Raw genomic sequence first — 18,785 nt, forward strand, 5'->3', positions numbered from 1 at the left:
CTGGGCTGAGGTGCCCGCCGCCCCTGTAACCCTTTCCAGCTCACCGGGGGGGCGGGGGGGGCGGGGGGGCCTAGGGCGCGCGCGTGGAGCATCCAGCCTCTCATCAGTGGGGAGGTGGGAGTTGTGCTGAAGGAATTTCTCTTCTCCTCCTTAGGTCCTTGCCCTCTTGGCTTCCCTTTGTTCTCGAGAAAAAAATTTGACCTGGTTTTACCTTGAGTATTTGGGACTCTGTGGCTCATGCCCTTTTGTACAATGTTAAATAAAGATGTTTTTCTATTAAGTAATGACCAGATGACCCAAATTTCTGTCAGAATTAAGCCTCTTCGTCTTATAAGGACCAGACAACCTCATTTTGATTTAAAAGAAGGTTTTCTTACTTTTGAAAATGCCTTGTTAGTAATTTCAGTTTCTTCATTGCAGGGATGATACCAGGGACTCTGGCTGGAGCCAGGACCGATCCATGGCGTCCGGGATGCTGCCTGGACTTGCCGTCTCTGAGCAGAGTGTGCATGTTGGTTTTGTAATTGTTGGGTTTTTTTAAAGAACTTCATGGCTCTCCTCTGCAACAAGGTCACATATAAGAAAATCAACATGGTTCCAGAGGCCTGAGAATCACTTTCAGATAGAGACTCTGAGGTTGACTTCAGTTTATAAATTGCTCACATGACTGCTTAGTGATTCTGAAGACGTCAGTTTTGTTGATAATTACCATTTAAATGTCCCTCCCCCCTCCATTTACATTTTTTTACCATATGTATATTTACTTCTATTTAACACATAAGGGAAAAAATAAGAGAAGAACACTTCAGCCAGTTGCATGGGGGAGCCTATAACTCCTTGTCCTTCAGATTAACTTCATTGGTGGCGGCAGCAGGTACCGATGAAGAGCCACACACTCTGTCTCCATAGCCCAATGGCCTGGCACTGGTACTGAGCCACGTACCAATGTCAGGCCATTGGGCTATGGCGTCGGCGTGTGGTGAACTGTCAACAAATGCAGCTTCTCAAAAACTCAGTTGGGGTGGAAACTGAATATCTTTTAAAGTTAAATGTTCTGACTCTTCTTAGTAAATGTCTGTCAAAATCATTCGGAAGCTCTATCTTACAGAATTCTGTTATTTGTAAATCACAGAAGATGCAACATATTTAGAATTTTTCATCCCAGGATTTTAAAGTGACTTTTCAATGTATTGACGGGTATTTTCATAACTTCTTTGTGGGGAGATTATAAAAATAAAAATAATTCTTTAATGAAAAAAAGCTTAAAGCAAAGTTACTGTTAACGGCATACGTGTATATTTTATGTGTTAACATTAAGTTCTTTGTTTGTACACCGCAAACCGCTGAAATGTAAACAAGAGAGCCCAGTGGAGGAGGGAGCAGATAAAACCTTGCCCTTCTCTTGTAACTGAAAGCACTTTAAGAGATTTCCAGACAAAAGGGAAATGCCACCCGGAGAGTTTTAGATTTTGTGTCTGGTGAAAATGATTAGAGAGGGCAGGCTAGTCAACTGATCAGAGACAAACTGAAGGGAAGGACCAAGTTCTATTTAATACATTTTAACTTTTTGGAAAATTTTCTTGTTGGACCTCAAGTCATATTTATGCAGGCACTCAGATAAAGCTTATATACCTGTTAATATAGTTAAAGTTCTTGGCAAAGCGTTAATTAGAAGATTATCATCTTCCTCCAGTTTTCTTCAAATTGTACTAAGCGGGATACCAGTGCAACCAACACATGTCCACATGCCCCATGCCCTTCGTGTGCATTTCCTCGTGTAGTTGTCACAACAAGGTTAAAAGAATGTGTTATGATCCCCACATTCTGAGCCAAAGCTCAGATGGATGAGCTGACTCTCCAAGGTCAAGTATCCAGAAAGTAGCACAAAAGATTCCAGCCTGTAGTCTTTGTTTCCCAGGAGAGAGAGCCTAGATTATAAATAAATCTAAAATCAACTACTGGGGACATTCACAACCTCAGGTTTGGGTGCAATTTTCATCAATGTTCCAGGTCGACAGAGGACTTCGAGGCAGCTCTTCTCTGACCAAAGGAGGTGGGTCCAAGAAAGCAGAGAGGCAAGAGTCCAAACGAGGCCCACTAAATGTTGCAGAAAACGTTTACTGCCACTAGAGGGCTCCCTCCCCTTGGGCAAGAAGTGCCGCAGGGACCTGACGAAGCTGCTGTGAGGCGCGGAACGGGGCTCCACTCTGCCTCCCCAAGCTGCCCGGAGGACTCCAGAGGTCAGTGCCCCAACCTGGAGCAGTGGGGGAAAGGACGAGTCATGCCCCCCAAGTTTTCACAGCCACACCCCAGGCTCCCCTTCAAGTTGGGATTGGCCGAGCCTGGACCGGGGGTCCTGTGGGGTGGGCCCCAGGCTCATTTGGGGGCTCCCTGCATATGCTCATGATTGGGGTGAGGGCAGTAACCCTTCCTCCCAGGAGATGTGGAAACTCAGTGGAGGTCATCCAGAAGTGCATCCCCCAAGTGCAGCCTGGCCTGCTCCAGGCCCTGAGCCCACCGCAAAGGACCTCGAGGCAAGTGGCTCAGGGCACCTCACCTCGGCGGGCTCGCGGGCCAGCGCCCGGTAGGTTTCGCTGAGAGGGGAGGGGACACCCTCCAGAGTAGCGAGACATGTTTTGTTTGAAAATATCCCGCCGAGGGACCCACCTCTCGGGGCTGAGCAGCTGCAGCCGGGAACTCCCTCACCTCCACCCCCCCCACCCCCCACCCCCGCCACCCCACCCCTCGGGCCTCAGGGTAGGGGCCACCCCCACCCCCCACCCCACCCCTCAGGTCGCAGGGTAGGGGCTTCGGCAGGGAACGGAAAGAACGGGAACGCGGGATGGAGTTGGAAGCAAGGTCTCAGTGCTGCACTTAACACCATCTCAATGGCAGTGCTTTTGGAGTGACATTCAGTCAAAAGAGGCAAATTACTAAACTGTATGTAAGCTATTAGTACAAATACGTCAACAACATACGGTAAGGGCTTGAGGGGATCAGGAGATGGTACGAAGGCGTAATGATCCTCTTTTTTTAGATTTGCTGTTTTTGCTAAATTATGTGCACCTGTAAAGCGTGAAGATACAAGGTGGAGCAGATGTAAATGGTTATAAAACATGTCCAGGGGCTCCGCCGTCCCCCGAATAAGGGGTATCGGAAATAGGGCGGCGGCTGGACCCGAGGGCTCTGCATGGAGAAGCCCTAGCTGAGCGCCAACAGGAGTGAACTCGGGTTCGAGCCACAACAGAGGGGAGATGCGAACGTAGGTGACCCGGAGTGGCCGTCCACTTTGTGCGGGAGGACGTTTCCCCATAATGACAGCCCCTGCCCTCCCTATCCGGGAATCCCGCCGAGTGTCCACTTCGAAGGCGTCGGTCTGGGTCTGGGTCTGGGTCTGGGCAGGAACCGGGAGGCTCTAGCCCGGCCTGCAGCGAAGGGCAGGGCCTGCAGCCGCGGGGGAGAGGCGGCCGGGCATTGTTTCAGCCCCTCGGGTGGGGTCCTGCAGGGGGAGGGGAGGCGGTCTGCCCTCGGGACCGCCTAGTCCTCCCAGGGGACCAGTGCATCAGCTCGTCTGAGAGCCCGAGCTTTGTGAACAGTCGGGAGTCACCATGGAAACCCCAAGGAGCGCGGCGCGGGTCACGAGGGGAATTGGCAGCGGATGCCGAGCCTCGCCCTCTGCCCCGTCTCGGACCCGGGTCCTGCAGCAGGGCCTGTCGGGAGTTGTAGTCCCAAGGCGGCGGCCGTGTGCGTCGCAGAAGATGCCGGGCACCGCCTGTCCCCGCCTCCCCCTAACCTGCTAGAGCGAGGTGGGGGGCGCTGGGGCGGAGCCGTGGGATCCGTGATTGGCCGAGGTCGCCGCCAGCCCCCACCCACACCCCCTCCCCCGCTCCCGGCTCGGGGACTCCAGCGTCCGGCGCGCCACGGCAGCTCTCCAGCGAGCGCGCGTGTAGCCGCCGCCGCCCCGGCACCCGCAGCTCCGGCGCCGCGGCGAGACCTGCGAGAGCCTGGCGATCGCACGGACCCCTGCAGCCGCAGCATCCTGGAAGAGTGGGTGATGGCGGGGCGGGCGGTGGGCTCCTTCTCCCCGGCCTGGGGCGTCCATCTCGCGACCTCTGTTTCTCCGAGAGGCTCACAAAAGGGCGGGGATTGGTGTGCGCCCAGGGGCCCGGCTGCAGGGAACGTGGGGAGAGGATGAGTTGGGGCGGTGGGCGGCTAGCGAGGCTAAACGGGGGCCCGAATCCGGTCCTTTTTGTACGACCGCAGAACGCCGTGCGGTGCCCGGTTCACACAGTAGGCGTTTAATGTGTGCTAGTGGGATTGCAAAGAATTGGAGTGAAGAGGCGGCGTGGTTGAAAGGGCTTCACCCCTAGGACCCAGTAGGCGCCCAGCCTCGCTGGTCCAGGCGCCGTGAAAGGCTGGGAGGCTGGGTGGGGGCTCCTTCGGCTGCGAGCGGGTCCTGCCCGAGTCCTGCCCCAGCCCCCGCCCGTACACACACACCCTCCGTCTTCCCCGCCTTCGAGATGGGGTTTGCCGAGCCTGGACTGGACCCGGCAGCCTTTTCCACGCGTCTGGCTAACGGAGCGGACGCCTGAGGACCACTCGCCTGCCGCCTCCGAGGCACCTGCCTGCACCACAAAGGCCGCCGCCTCGGCCTCTGCCTCCGCCGGGCCGGGGAGGGCGCTGAGCCGGAGCCCTGCGTTTGCGCCCTGGGCGGGAGCCCTGCCCGCAGCACGGAGCTCGGGGGCGAGGGGCCGCGACGCCCCCGGCCTGGGTAGGGGCAGAGGCCGCGCTGGAGAGAAGCTGCGATGAGGAGGGGCGGAGGCGAGGCTACTGTTTGAGCCAAGATGGGGAGATGGGGAAGCTGGGTGGGGACAGGTGCCTGGTCTGGGAGGAGGGAGAAATGGAGAGCAGGGTTTGAGGTAGAAAGATAAGAGTAATTAGTAGGGCTCAGGCGTTTGGAGGGAGGGAGCTTGATGCCGGTGGCCCCAGGCGAGGCTGGGGCTGATGAAGAATGAGGCCGCGAGGGGCGATGCTGGAGGGCGGAGACCGTCTAGGTTTCTGGGCTGACTCGAGGGAGGAGGAGGCTCGTGGGTACGGGGAAGGGAGGTCTCTGGGGAAGGGAGGGGCCGGCAGCTAGGAGGCGGGCCTGGGGCCTGAGGACCCTCGCTCTCGGCGCGGGGGCTGGAGGTCCAGGTGGTGGGCTGGGCGTGGCGCTAGGGGCGCGGATCTGGACCCGGACTGCTCGGTCCCCGCAAGCAGCTTTGTCTCCCGGGCGCGGGGTCTGTGATCGCCCGCAGCGCCGCGGGCACACCCTTTTCTCGGTGGAGCTGAAAGGCTGGGTCCGGGGGCAGATGCTGCCAGGGAGGCGGAGTGGGAGCCGTCTCCCGCCGGGGAGACCAGGAGAACAATAGCCGGCCCTGGTCTCCGCCCGACGACGAATCCGCGCCCCCAGAACTCGTGCGCAGTTTTCTGGGGCAGAAAATGCTCCCGGGCCATCTCAGGGCACGTGTTGGGGCACCGAGCCCCACCGTTCATCTGGGTGGGAGCGGCGCGTGGCGGGGCAGCCGGACAGCCGCCGTTCCTGGCTTTGCTGCCTTCGGGCTGCGGCACCATCGCCTGCCCCGCGCTGCTGCCCGACCGCGGAGACGCCTCGGTGTGGAGCGGGCTCCCCAGCATCTGGCTTTGTTTTCGGAGGCTGCTGTGTGTTCATAGAGGAGGCAGTCAGGGCTGGTGTGGATTGTGGTAAAATAGGGAGAAGCGGCCGTGGAGGTTACGCGCCAAGGATGGGGCTGCTGGCCTGAGAGCCTGCAGCCAGGGCAGCGCTTCTCTCTGCCAGTGGCCACACCCAAGCCAGTATCTCCCCATCCTTTGCAGATTTCGCCCATATTGTCTGCTGACCTCAGACAGGGACGGCTCTGTGGTAGGAGGTGGCTGCTTGCCCATGGGAAAGCAGATGAACAGCCCTGGAAACACAAAACAGGGATTCAGCAGAGCTTGCCATGCACGCAGTCTCGAACCCGGCTAAGCACCCTTTATGTCAGGCTGCAGCGTCTTGGGTGAAACGACAGCCAAAACCCAGAATTTTGTTTTACAGGTTTTCTTTGATCATTGTTTACCTGACATTAAGGGTGATTCGTTATCATAAGGTTTATAATTTCTGTCATTCATTAAAATAAAAAGAGCAAGGCAAAAGCATTTTTATTCCACAGTGGCGGAAGCTTGGCTAAAAGACAGCACTGAAGGACCAGAAGGTGTGATTTATATTTGCCATTACGTTATCTGATGCATCTGTTGGCCTCTTAGCCTTGAAACCTCCAGATCTTCTTTCTTACCCAGTTGATGCAGATGGTGAGGGGCTGTGATAATGACCGTTGGCTCTTGCCCACATGTATGGTAGTTGGTAACGTGAAGGTCTCTTGCCTGGGTTGTACCAAGTGGCCACAGGACAGCAGCAGTAGGCTCTATCTTGCTGGTTTAAAAGGATGGTGCTTCGCCCTGGCCCGTGTGGCTCAGTTGGTTGAGCGTTGTCCCATGCAGGAGAGATCGCCAGTTCGATTCCTGGTCAGGGCAAATGCCCAAGTTGCAGGCTCAATCCCAAGTGGGGGGCTTGCAGGAGGCAGCCAACAGATGTTTCTCCCTCTCATCAATATTTCTCTCTTTCTCTCCCTCTCCCTTCCTCTCACTCCAAAATGAATGGAAGCATATTTTAAAAAAATAAAAGGATGGTGCTTTGAAAAAATGGCTCTCAGAATTTGCGAAACTATTGAACATACTAGCTGGAATATTGCTCATTGTATGTTTTTAACTAAATGAGCAGGTCTGCCTATATCCAGAGTTCATGGAAACCAGGTACCCAATATACGAAAATTAGAAATCTGACACTGAAGGTTTTTCTTGTGGAAAAACGCCAATGGGAAATGTGTTTTCATGTCATTACCCAAGAGCAAAAGTTTTACGAGGGGATGTTTCCTCGTTTTATTTTTTATTTTTTTGAAAGAATTTTATGGATTTGTTTAGGAGTGTAATCCTGTCCTGGCCGGGTAGCTCAGTTGGTTAGAGCATCTTACCGATATGCCAAGGTTTTGGGTTCGATCCTGGGTCAGGGCGCATACAAGAATCAACCAATGAATGCACAAATAATGGAACAACAAATTGATATTTCTCTCCCCCCCGCCCTTCCTCTCCTCTCTAAAAAAAAAAAGTTTTTCTTTAATTTTTTTTATTGATTTCAGAGAGGAAGGGAGAGGGAGAGAGAGATAAAAACATCAATGATGAGAGAGAATCATTGATCAACTGTCTCCCGCATGCCCCCTACTGGGGATTGAGCCCACAACCTGGGCGTGTGCCCTTGACCGGAATCGAACCTGGGACCCTTCAGTCCACAGGCTGATGGTGTATCCACTGAGCAAAACAGGCGAGGGCAAGAGTTGTTTGTTTGTTTTAAGTGTAATCCTATTAAGACACTGTGTGAACATCTATCTTTTTTTTCATGGTGGGGAGTTCATAGATGAGGAATGCCCAGTATAACCAGCCCATTTCTATGGGGAAGATGGAGAGAAAAGCATCGTTCCCCTCCCACCTCCTGTGACAATGCCTAGGAGACCGCGCCCAGAGGGGAGAGGCAGGTGGCCCTAGAAAGGACTTTATGTCCCCAGAATTCTGGGGTGCCATTCCTAATCCCATCTCCAAGAGCCTGGAGACCTTGGCGAGGTAGATAGAAGATGCTCATGGGGCATGGCCTGGCCATTTTCAGCATAACCTCTCCAGGAGGCAGATGGAACCAGAGGAGTTTCCATATTCTCAGTGCACTGCGTGTTTTCGCCTCTAGAAACAGTTCCACAGCAAGGCAACTTTACACCACTGGCCACAATTGGGTTAGGGGGCTTGGTGTAAGCTTCATCTGTGGTTCCCCCTCTTCTCTCTGTCCTCTTTCTGCCATGGACATCTGAGAGTTCCCCCCAGTAGCTGCTCCGACCCAGGGTTCAGCCTGATCCTGCATTAGCGCCAGGAACTGTAGGCCAACGGCCATCACAACTGTGGACAAATCTCGGGGAAATTAGGATTTAGATACATATTGAGAGCCAGAGAAGTCGGTGTTATTAGAAAAGAGTGTCCAAGACCCAATCTATCAACTCGTTAATTTAAAATAAGTTTAAAATTAACCAAATTCGGATAGAATCTCATCCTGTGCGTACGTTTTTGTTTTCTGAACTTTAAAAAAATATTTCAGAGTAGGCGTCTAAGGCTCGGTCACCGGATCCTGTAGGAGAACAATAATACAGAACACCCTTGCAATGTGAAAACCTGTGGGAAGAAGGTGGCTTCATGAAATCAAATGAGAATAATAAGTAGGAAGGTGTTTGATCTTATTGCACTGCTAGTAAATAAATGAGAAATCGTCTCAAGATTGCTTTGTCTTAAATTTTTTATGTGAAGATCAAAGGTTCAAATATGGTATGAATGAATCTTTAATGAACTTTAATGTTTACATATAAAAGCAGACACAACATATACTTTACCAGAAGAAATTCATGGTGGAATATTGTTTATGATTTGTTCTATTTCCATTTTTAAAACTCGTTAATTTAAAATAAGTTGACTTAACCGTCACGTTCCCTGAGCCCCTCATGCCCTTCCATCAGTCACAGCTCAGTTTCGTGCTTGTGCCCGCGCCTGTGCCCGCTCCCACCGGGACCCCCTCCTCACAATCCAGGCTCAGAAGCAGTGTGCACAGGAGGGAGGAGGGTCTGAGACGCCTCGGTGTGGGTCAAATGCCAACTCGGCCACGTTCTGTTTGTCTATCCTTAGGTTAGGTTCCTTTCTCTCAGGGACTGTTTCTGGGTCCATACGTAGGGATTATATGAGTGAACATGTATAACCCCAAGGGCAGTGTCTGGCACTTAGTAAGGGCTCAATGAATGTCAGTTATCACCATCAGCATCGTCTTCATACTCTTCCCCCAGAATGTGTGTTCACAAATACAACATTTGGATTTCCCAATCTTTCATGCCAAGGGGCCAGGCAGGCTGCTGTGGGTATCAACAGTGGGAACAGAGAGAATGACTAGGACCCCTTTCTGAAGCTCGTAAATAGTAGGAACAGCTCTGTGCTGAGTCTGAGCCGCTTTCAGCACAGCTGTTTATAGCAGCTGAGAGCTTGCAGAGGTAAGAATGTTCCAGAAGTGCTCTGACCCCAGCTTTGCCAAATTATCCCCCTGTGTAGGGTTGGCCCGGTGTCCCACCCTGCTCCCGCAGCTGTGGCTGGTGAGGCTCTGTTTGTTCGTAGGCTGTTCTGTTCTTGGTGTGGGAAAAAGCGATCGCGTTTGGTTGGTGGCAAATATTTGATCTCAAGTTTTCCAGCTGAGAAGTACACTCGGCTCCACAGAATCACTTGTTTAACAAACACTTTTAAAGTCCTTACTCTGTGCTAGGGGTTGTTGTGGTTCCCTTGAGTTCGGTACTAGTATTATCCCCATTTTACAGATGAAGTAACAGAAATCACCCAGCAAGAGAAGTGGCAGTCTGCTTAGAGTTGGTATAAGTTGGGGCTCCCCAGAGAAACCCAACCAATCAGGATTGGCTTATGTGATGATGGGGGCTGGCATGTCTGACATGTATAGGGCAGGCGCGGGTGATGCTGAGGTCTTAAGACAGAATTTCTTCTTCCCCAGGGAAACCTCAATTTTTCTCTTAAGGCCTTCCAACCGAGTGGATGAGGCCCAACCACATCATCAAGGAAGTCAACTGATTGTAGATGTCAACCACATCCACAAAATACATTCACAGCAACACTTACAGATGAGTGTTTGGATAACTGGGTACTATAGCTTAGCCAAGTGGATGCACAAAAACTAACCATCACAGGGCCCACACTTTTAAACACTCCCCCAGGCTAAGAACCTTACATGTTGGGTCTAAGATTTACAATAAACTAAAGATAATTTAGTAACGGGCTATCCCTTTACAAAATGGTCCTCCTTGCCTAGTTTCAACTAGAATTTGAACCTCCTTCTTCCTCCATGTAGCTTCTAGCACAAAATATTGCTCCAAGTAAGTGTTCAATTGGTAATATTGAAAGAATGAGCAACTGGATGACTTAGGTGATATTTTATAAGACTTCCCAGGCATTGAGACCTCTGGCTCCCCGTTTAAATTTAACATCATTTTGCCCGAGGGAAGTACAGGCTTTATGAACGACTAGATTTCCTTGAAAAATGGAGACTATCTGATTTTGAATTGAGCTCTGTGTCACTCCCCACTCCCAACATCTGTCCATTTTCATTGGCTCATGGAAGATTTTGGGGTCTGTCACCACCTCGACTCCTTGCGAATGTGTCTCCCACACTTGAGCAGTGCCCAGCACTCGGTCACACCATCGCTGTGTCATTTCAGTGTCCATGTACAGAAAGCTCCTTTGTTTTTTTCAAGTCCGCCCTGGGTTCGCTCTGATTTCTCAGGCCTTGGGTCTTTATTCTGCCTGCTTTTGTCTGGTCCTGCCCTGCCCTTTGTCCTTCTGCAGAGCAGGATCCACCATTCATGGAGGAGCCGCCTCCTTTCTTCTTTTTACCACTCCAACCAGTTCTGTTGTTGTGGATCAATATGTTCATTCTCTTATAAAAATTCAAACATAGCCCCCGGTTGTCATTCAATGTCCTTTTGCTCCTGTTTCCAACACACGTGAAACTCGACTTTAATGCAGTTGCTTGGATTGGTTGTTTTAAATTTGCCATATTACCAATATGTGGGCAGCAGATACATAAAATGGTGACTTTGTGGGGGGATAAGGGTGTATTTTAAAAATAAATTTTAAAAAAACTTTTAGTGAAGTATAACATATACAGAAAAGTATACAAAAATCATAAATGTATAGCTGAATAAATTTTCAAAAACTGAGATATCTATGTGATCAGCACCAGATCAAGACACAGATTACCAGTATCCAACAGCTGGTAAACCCCCTCCCAGTCCTTACTCTTCCTCCATGGTCACCAACCACGCTCCTGACTTCGTACAGTATAGATCAGCTTTGCCTGTTTTTCAACTTTTTACAAATGGAATTATAGAGTGGAGTATGCTTGCATACGTGGCTTTTTTTTTCTCTCAATGTTACATTTGTTGCACTTAATTCGGTCATTTTCATTGCTGTATAGCATTTCATTGTGTAAATGTGCCATGATTTCCTTATCCATTATGTTATTAATGGGTATTTGAGGAGTTTCCAGTTTGGCATGTCATCATGAATAGTGCTATTGTGAACATTCTAATACATGTCTTTTGGTGAACATATGTGTTTCCATTGGGGGTGTACTTAGAAATGGAATTGCTGGGTCAGGGGTACGCATATGTTGTGGTTTAGTAGACCATGCTAAATAGTAAGATTAATGGTGAATTTTTTTAAAAAAAGATATTCTGAGTATGCCATGCTGTGATGAAACTATTTTTAGAAACCCTAAAGGCTGGTAGAATATGTGGCTTGATCAGAGAGATTGGTTTCAAACTCTTATTCTTCAGCAAAAAGTAGAACTTTAAGCGCTGACTCCACGGTAGCTGAGATGAACATTTTTAAATGGTTGTGCTTCAGCCTTAGTCTTGCTATAGCAATTTCCTTACTCCTGTTTCTTAAGGAAAAGATGAGAATCAGATTATTGTTGCAACCTGGGTCTAAAGATTACTCCAGGGATGTTCTGTCAGCCTTGAGCAAGATTAACAAGTGACTTTTATTCTGTTAACTATTTTGTATTTCTTACATTGGGTCAAATAGCAAATATGAATTGTATAAGTTCTGTGGCCTAAAAGAAGTCCTGAAAAGTATCAGGTTGGAATCACAAAGTTCATGTTTCTTAATTGGGAATTCAAATGATAGCATATATTCCATTTTTTGGTGGCTTTCTAAAAAGAGGGAAAATGCACATGATTTTTACAACTGGGTTATAATGGAAAAAAGCTCTGTAGCCACTGACAAACAATACAGATGAGGCACAAAAATACGCACAATCAACTTCCGAGTGTGGCTATAAGGCAGATCCATCCCATCTCCATGGCTTCATTGCTGGCCCAGGAGAGATGGCGATAATGAAGATGGCTAGTGCAAACCAAGGGCAGGAATTGGGCCCCTTTATGGGATGCGGGCAGTGAAACCCCTGCCACCAGAGGAGCATGACAAGGCCGTCATGGATTCCTCGCGTGGCTGACTTGTCCTGAGCCCATTTAACAGCCCAAGTTGCTCCTGAGAAAGAGTTTTCTCCTGTCACCTGTCCTGCCATGCTTGGTATTGGTCCTCAGACAAGCAGGTGAGTGACATCAGATATACCAGTATTATTGCTTTAAAACCTAGATTTACTGCTTGAATTGTGAGTCCCCTAAGCACTTTTATTATCTAGGACTTAATTCTACACTTTAAAAATGTATAAATATGATCTGATATGTAATCGATTATAAAACCACCTATAGACAGACCGTTTTCCTAATACAGCTAATGCGATTTTTGCTTTTTTCATCAAATCCTTGTCCATATGCTCGCATAATTTTTACAGATCCACTTCCAGAAACAGCTCCAGGCTTTTGGCACCCCTCCTAAAATGCTTGTAATTTCCTGAGTGATTGGAGTGAACCGAGTGTCTTTTCTTATTCATAATAAGCCCCTTTCAACCATACCTGAGTTTATGCTAATAAGGTGTCTCTCCAAGGATGGGAGCTGGTTGCCAAGGAAACCCACTTGGTGATTAGAGAGTTGAAACTTTCGGCCCCACTCCCTACCACCGGTCCCACCTCTGGGGAGAGGAAAGGCGCTGGAGATTGAATAAGTCACGAGTGGCCAATGATTCGGTTGTGCCCATGTAATGGAACCTCCATAAACACCCTAAGGAGTTTGGGGAGCTTCTAGGTTGGTGAGCACATCCAGGTGCTGGGAGAGTGGTGCACCCCGAGAGGGTGTAGTGCCAGGTCCCTTCCCCAGACTGTGCCCTGTGCATCTTTTCCATTTGGCTGTCCCTAAACTTTACCCAGTAATAGTAAGTAAAGTGTTCCCCTGAGCTTTGGGGGCTGTTCTAGCAAATTATCAAACTCAAGGCAGGAGCGTGGGAGCCTCTGATGTATGGTTGGTTGGTAGGAAGTAGAAGTGACAACCTGGGCACCTGCGGGGAGAGCGGTCCTGTGGGACAGAGCCTTTAGCTGGGAGGGTCTGCACTAACTCCAGCTGGTAGTGAGTGGATAAACAGCTTTCCTCTGGATAGTACCACAGGCTGTCCAACCATTCCCCTCCGATGGGGATTAGTTTGTCTCTAGTTTTTGTTGTTGTTGTTGTTTTGCCCTACCAACAGTGCTACAGTGGCCCTCTCTGTACATGTTTCTTATGTTCTTATGCTTTTATTTCTACGGATGGAGTCCTAGGAGTGGAATTGCTGACTCGCCGATCTTTCTAAAATTTTAATAGAAGTCTTTTCAGGCTGTTTTCCCAAACCACGTAATTCACATTTCCACCAGCATCGCCCACCAATCACTCCCAACCTGCCAATGCCAGGGTACCACCCTGGAATTTTTGCCACCCTGACGGATGTGAAGTGCTACTTCCTTGTGACTTTCATTTGCATTTCCTTGATTGCTGGAGAGGTTGAACACCTATTCAGATGTTGTAAGTCATTAGATTTGCTCTTCAGGGTATCACTTATGCTATTATGAGATAAATGTGTTTTTAATATTATAAGCTGCCTCCTTCTGCCAATTCTCAGAAAAGCAATGGGTCACAATGAACTGCAACAGAATCGTGCAGATTGGCAAGGGCTCGGACTGGAAAGGGTGGGGTCAGGGTTCAACTAGTCACAGACACTGGAGGAATTCATTCCACTGAGCAAAAGGACCCGTGACAGCAGAGACCACAGCTGGCAGGGGACCCAGGCAGGCATTTGGCAGAAAACGGGCAGGTAGAGCACAGCGGCAGGAGTGTGGGCACAGGTGGTGCGAGGAGGCAGTTGATGTCAGGAGAGTGTGCCAACAGGGGAGGGGCCTCAGACCCAGATGGACAGGCATCGACTCCCTGGAGAAGGTGATAGGCAACAACAAGGAAGGGTGTGCCAACCTACTGGAAATGAGATGGAGAGCAGGCCCTTCACCTGATGGGGCTTGGGCACAGGGAGTCAGGTACTGATGTGGAACCTGGAGTCTGACCCTCAGGAGCAGAGGAGTCGGAGCACAATAAGGGCTTGTCCAGCGTCAGGTGTCCTGACCTGGAGTCTCCATGTGTTGGAATCTAGTCTGTAGACTTGCCCTCAGGGCTTGGTCTTTGGCCTGGGCTGGAGGTAGGGAGGAGGCTGCCAGGGGCTGGGAAGGAAGGGAATCTGGCCAGCCCTTCTGGGAAGTGGAAGGGAACTAATTGTATTTATTAAAATAATTAGGTGTCTGCCATCAGCTCCAGCCCCACCTCGCAAGAGCAGGTGGAGAGGAAATGCTGGCATCCAGCATGAATGAGAGGGGCAGGCAGCAGACTCCCATCACTCCCCTTTACTTGTGTTCAAGAGATGGAGGCTTATTCATCTCTTTTGTTGGCAGTTGTTCGGCAGGTGCTCTGCAGCCCAGCAAGGGCTCCACGGAAAGGCTCATTCCCTCTTTTTATTTAAGTAAATGAAGGTGTATCCATTTTTTCAGACTTAACTCTCAGAAAAAGCCTTTGAACCCTAAACCATCAATTGCTCCATCTCTCCAGCTATTCATTCAAGGAAAGCTGCAGCCAGATGGACGAGCTAAAGGCCGTTCTGCTCTTACTTTGCAGCCATTTGAGAAGATACGGTGTTGCCTGGGCCCCTGGTGAACAGAAGGGAGGAAGGAGCCATCACTATTGCCGGTGCAGGTGGCCCTGTCACTCGCTCTCCTCGCTGAAGATGAGGTCCTTCGTGCTGGCTTGCTCCCAGGGTGGGGGTCGGAGGGTCTTTTGCTGAGGTGGGGGACACATGAAGAGGAGCCGGGTGGAGACAGAGTGTGATGAGCTTAGCTTTCGATGTAATGAGTTTGAAGGGCCAGTGAGACATCAAAGGAGAGAGACCCAGTAGGCCATTAGGTGTACAGATTGATGGTGGCGATGTTACCTCGCTAATGAACTGCCCGCCCTGGCACTGACTTTCTCTGAGTCTACTCCACGGCTGCTGCCCCCTTGGCCAGGGCTATTGTCGATTCCACAGCTGGTTTATTAGAGAAATATTTTTACAATCACACAGTATGGAGAGATTGAGTCTGGCTGTGATTCTTTTTGAGACAACGGCAGTTAATCGTTTAGTGAATAACCTTCCCAGTGTTTCATACAGAAAGCTCATGTATGTTTCAGCGAGTTTTCATAGATATATATGAACACGCGTAATTACAAAAGTGGGTACACATGCCATGAGCCCTTTCTGTAACCGACGTCCTTCACGTCTGTGTCATGGCTAGCCTGCCATGTAATACTGAGCCGTCCACATAAACCTCTTCAGGGGCTGCACGGCCTTCTGCTAGGTGGCTATGCCCTTGTTTATTTAAACAGTCCTCATCTTGACAGGCCTTAAGCTTCTTCTCAAACGATTTGCTCTTATAAACAATGCAACCAAATAGACACACAACACATTTTTGTGCAATGGTCCGATTATTCCCTCAGGAGACGCTCTTCCATGTGAATGCACATTTCCGGTTGTCATCTAGCTTTTCCGATATCCTTCTGGGAAGGCGTACCAGCTCCCGCTCCTGCTAATAGTGCAATGGCCTGCATGCTTTCTCACTCGTTCCCTTTTCTCTGTGCCGTTTTGATAGGAGAAAAAAAGTCATCTCCTTGTTTTCATTTGAGTTTCTGTAACCATTAAAGATGAACCTCTTTTCATTTGCTTCTTAGCTATTTATGCCCTCCCCACCCGAACTCTTTGGGTTGCCTGTTTGCATCCTATGCCTATTTTCCTATTGAAATATTTATTTGTCTTTCTGTTAGGATTTATGCGTGCTCTTGCATATTACAGATATTAATCCCCGGTTCTATGTTGCAAACACGTCCTACCCATTTTTACTTGTCTTTATTAAAAGCAGTCTGCGGTCTCTTTTGTTACATCACAGTTTTTCATTGTTGTATAGTCATATCTAAATCCACATCTTTTGTGATGTCCAGCTTTGGATTATGCTAAGAAAAGCTGATCCCACCCAGCATTTATAAACATATCTTTCTATGTTGGCTTTTTTTTAATACTTTATACTTTTTATTTTCCCCTAAAAGGCAAACCTAATGAGGTCGTTTCTCTGCTTGCCATGCCAGCAAGCCTTCCATCCACACTCAGCAGTTAGCCCCCTCTCTCAGCAGGTCCCCCCGGGCTTCCCACCCTCATACAACAAATGTACCAATGCTGACTGCGCGAGCGAGATCACGCTGCCGAGATCACGCTGCCGGCTTCTGTCTAGAATGCCTCGTCGGGTTTCTCCCCGCCCCCTGGTGAACTCCTAATCAGCCCTCAAGACTCATTCACCTCAAAGGCACGCCCTCTGAGAAGCAGTCCTCCATCACAGTCAGAGATCAGAGCTTCCTGCTCCTCCTGGTACCCACACGGCCCTTCTCTCCACTCACATTGAAATCGTTGTCTACGTATTTCTTTCCACCTCAAGCTTGTGAGTTCCTGGGGATTGGTGCAGCTTCTGGCACGTAGTATAGTGCCATAGTGTGGTAGGTGCCAAGCCTGCCTCTGAGATCTATTTGCATCTTAGCAAGCTCACTATGCTGAAGTGTAGAGGCGTGGAGACCAGTTAGAAGTGCCCAGGTAATAGGGATGTCGTCGTTCAGGTAGAGGGTAAGGGTCTGAACGGAGGCTTTGCTAAGAAACAGATTTAGCAGGTAGAATGGACAGTGCCTGAGTGTTTGGTTTGCAATGTCTCATAAATGTTCAACACACGAATAAGTCAAATGTTAGCCCATCGGCATGTCCAGATCTTCTGATTCTGATGTTACTGGTGTTTGGAATTACTCCTGCTTCTGTGTCTTTCCATAAAGCTGTGTGACCTGGGGTAGTCGTCACCTCCATCCATCAAAGGGAAAGAGCACATCACCTCCAAGGGCACTGTGCGGTGTTTTCAATCGAATGCCGTGTGTTGAGAGCCTTCACGGCCCCTGGCACTCGGGAAGTGTTCTCCGGTCACCTCCTGACCTTGGGGGGTTGGGTCAGTTACCAGCTTCTGGCTGATCTAAAGGATTCCTGGAGAGAGAAGCTGAAATCCGTCTTGTTACTGGGTTTCCACAGACCACCAGCGCCCTGACAGCTGGTCTCCGTCTGTCCACACCAGTCTGTGCTCTGTCCGTTTGCCCACGCCGCCATTCTTACGTCGTCCCCAGTCTCTTTCCTTCCCTCCGGAGAAGCTCCCGCGTTCAGGCCGTTCCCAGCTCTGCCCCTGCCTTTCCTAGTCTGTGGCACCTTCTGCTTAGCCCACGACAACCGATGCCTGGGTGACCGCAGTCTCTGCTCCCCCGGCCTGCCGTCACCCTGGGCCAGGTAAAGCAGCAGGAAGACCGGCCCCCAAATCATGTCTCATTCCCCAGACATACTCAGCATCTCAAGCTCTGGACTCTCCAGGCTGCCCTGGGCCCTCAGGCCTCACTCAGAAGCCTGCGCCTCTTTTTTTTTTTTTTTTAAAAAAATAACTTTTATTTTTCCATTGATTTTTAGAGAGAGTGGAGGGGAGAGAAAAGAGGGAAACATTGATTGGTTGCCTCAAGCCTGCAACCGAGGTACATGCCCTTGACCGGAATCGAACCCCGGACCCTTCAGTCCCTGGGCCAGGGCTCTATCCACTGAGTCAAACCGGCTGGGACAGAAGCCTGCGCCTCTTACCCTGTCCTCCTTGACTTCACACCCTGGCTCTCCAAGCTGCTTCCTCATCTGTCTAACCCCTCGGCCCCAAGGCCATTTGTATATATAATTACTCACTTGCCATCCCTAACCCACACTTGCTGTCTGCCTCTTGTCCTCCCAGAGAATGCCTGCTCTGTCCTCCTGCCCCAGGCTCTGCAGCAAACACCCTCCCGACCAGCACAGAACCCTTGAGATGCCTTCCTTCCCATCACCAATAGCCCGTAGCTGTGGCGGACGCACAGCGTGCTTTCACACCACTGTCTCATCCGATCAGCCCTCCTTCCCTCAACCAGCGTGTGCGGAGTCCCCTCTGAGGGCCGAGCCCCTGGAAGGCAGAAATGAGGCCTAGGCTCTGCTCTCGGGGTTCCTGTCGAATGGTGTGAATCCCAACCACAGTCTCCTCAGCCACAGCGCGGGGACAACAATGGCTAATTACCTCTAAGGTGGTTGTAAGATGGACATGACGTTGTGTGTGAGCCAGACACACAGAGTTCAGCAGCAAGGGTCTGCTGATGGTGCCCACGTTGCATGGGGCGGTTACGGATGTGCCCAGTCACACAGCTAGCGGGGCAAAGCCAAGCTTGGTGCTAGGGGCACTGGCCTACCCATCACCCACCCCATCTCCTCCTCAGAGTCCGCCTGCATCTTTGGTGTTCCCACCCACTCCCGGCCCCTGCTCTCTAAAACAGGCCTCCGAAATGCAGACACCAGCAGGCAAGTGGCATCGCCGCCCCATTGGAGGGCAGTAGGTCATCTTCACCTTCATCCTTCTTAAGTCTCCATTGAGTGCCCACTTGGCCCCTGGGCACAGTGCTTCCTGCGTGAGTTTGTCTCCGGCAGGGGAATGATCTAGCCCGCAGTGGCTCACCGCCTTGCGCCCGTCTCTTCAAAACTGGGTTCCATTTTCCGTGGATTTCCACAAGCACTGATGCGATGGCTTCTC

The 18,785-nt window shown here is 50.2% G+C and overlaps 1 protein-coding gene across 4 annotated transcripts in view; it reads left to right on the forward strand.

Moving 5' to 3' along the window:
* The first annotated feature begins 3,917 nt into the window (after positions 1-3,917).
* The window catches only part of DPYSL5 (dihydropyrimidinase like 5), a 56,585-nt gene continuing 41,717 nt past the window's right edge, over positions 3,918-18,785 (forward strand). For 3 of the 4 annotated variants that reach the window (XM_006099799.3, XM_023763442.1, XM_023763444.1), the window contains exon 1: positions 3,918-4,047. The gene's annotated coding sequence lies outside the window, so the exon portion shown is untranslated. Of the gene's footprint in view, positions 4,048-4,704; positions 4,772-18,785 lie in introns of those variants that run through there. The other variant, XM_023763443.1, reaches the window with a different exon arrangement.

This window comes from Myotis lucifugus, unplaced genomic scaffold, assembly GCF_000147115.1.
Source record: "Myotis lucifugus unplaced genomic scaffold, Myoluc2.0 scaffold_285, whole genome shotgun sequence".
Lineage (NCBI taxonomy): Eukaryota > Metazoa > Chordata > Mammalia > Chiroptera > Vespertilionidae > Myotis > Myotis lucifugus.